The sequence below is a fragment of the Elephantulus edwardii genome, unplaced genomic scaffold, assembly GCF_000299155.1.
Source record: "Elephantulus edwardii isolate Elephantulus edwardi_28Jun2011 unplaced genomic scaffold, EleEdw1.0 scaffold00164, whole genome shotgun sequence".
Taxonomy (NCBI): Eukaryota; Metazoa; Chordata; class Mammalia; order Macroscelidea; family Macroscelididae; genus Elephantulus; species Elephantulus edwardii.
In genome coordinates this window covers 6058241-6059136 of record NW_006399914.1, presented here as the reverse complement: position 1 = coordinate 6059136, position 896 = coordinate 6058241, and the positions used below count along the sequence as shown (strand labels likewise).

Sequence of the window (896 nt, the reverse complement as noted above, 5' to 3'; positions counted from 1 at the left end):
CTTTTTATCCCTCAACTTTCTTACTTTTCAAAAGCTGTGTTGATTCTATCTCATTATGTATAGTATTATAAACAAATATCCATAATGACTAGTGAAGTTTAAGTATATAAAAAATTCTAGTAAAACATCTTTAGTTTTGCTTTTCTCATTCATTGTCTTTTCACAGAATACATATTTAGGTGAAGATTTTCAGTGTGTCACAAAAAGAGATTCACATTGATTAACAAGAACCAACATTTTAAAGATAGCACAGCCTACTTTATTTTTCAGATAAACTGTTCCAATTCTGTAAAGTTATAAGAAACTAACAAAATGTAATTAGGAATGGCATTAAACGACTCTTAAGCAGAATCTGTTGAAATTAAAAATATGCTTATGACAGTCCGCGCAAGTCGCGGTGCTGGAGCGTTGGCCTGTATTCGCCTGCGCAAAAGGGCTTTGGTTTTTTCCTCCCTCCCAGTGCCCTGCCACCCGTGATCTCGCGCTGGGGCCCGAGGGGTCGCTGCGGAGGTTTCCACCAAGCCACAAACGAGAGTATGGCGGCCATCCCCTCCAGCGGCTCGCTTGTGGCCACCCACGACTACTACCACCGCCTGGGATCCACTTCCAGTAATAGCTCCTGTGGAAGCGCTGAGTACCCGGGGGAAGCCATTCCCCACCATCCAGGGCTCCCCAAGGCTGACCCGGGTCACTGGTGGGCCAGCTTCTTTCTGGGGAAGACCAATGTCCCATTCATGGCCACTGTGTTGGAGTCCCCAGAGCACTTAGGACCCCAGGCCTCTGGCGGTGTGGTCATCTGTATACTTGGGCTCAGGGCAGCACAAGTAAGAAGCCTGGCAGCATCCAAGCGCTTCTTTGAGAGGGCACCACCATCACCACCGCCGATGCTTTCCTGA

At 47.0% G+C, this 896-nt stretch overlaps 1 pseudogene; it reads left to right on the top strand.

The window, feature by feature from the left end:
* Positions 1-536: 536 nt before the first annotated feature.
* Positions 537-896, top strand: LOC102848862 (annotated as a pseudogene).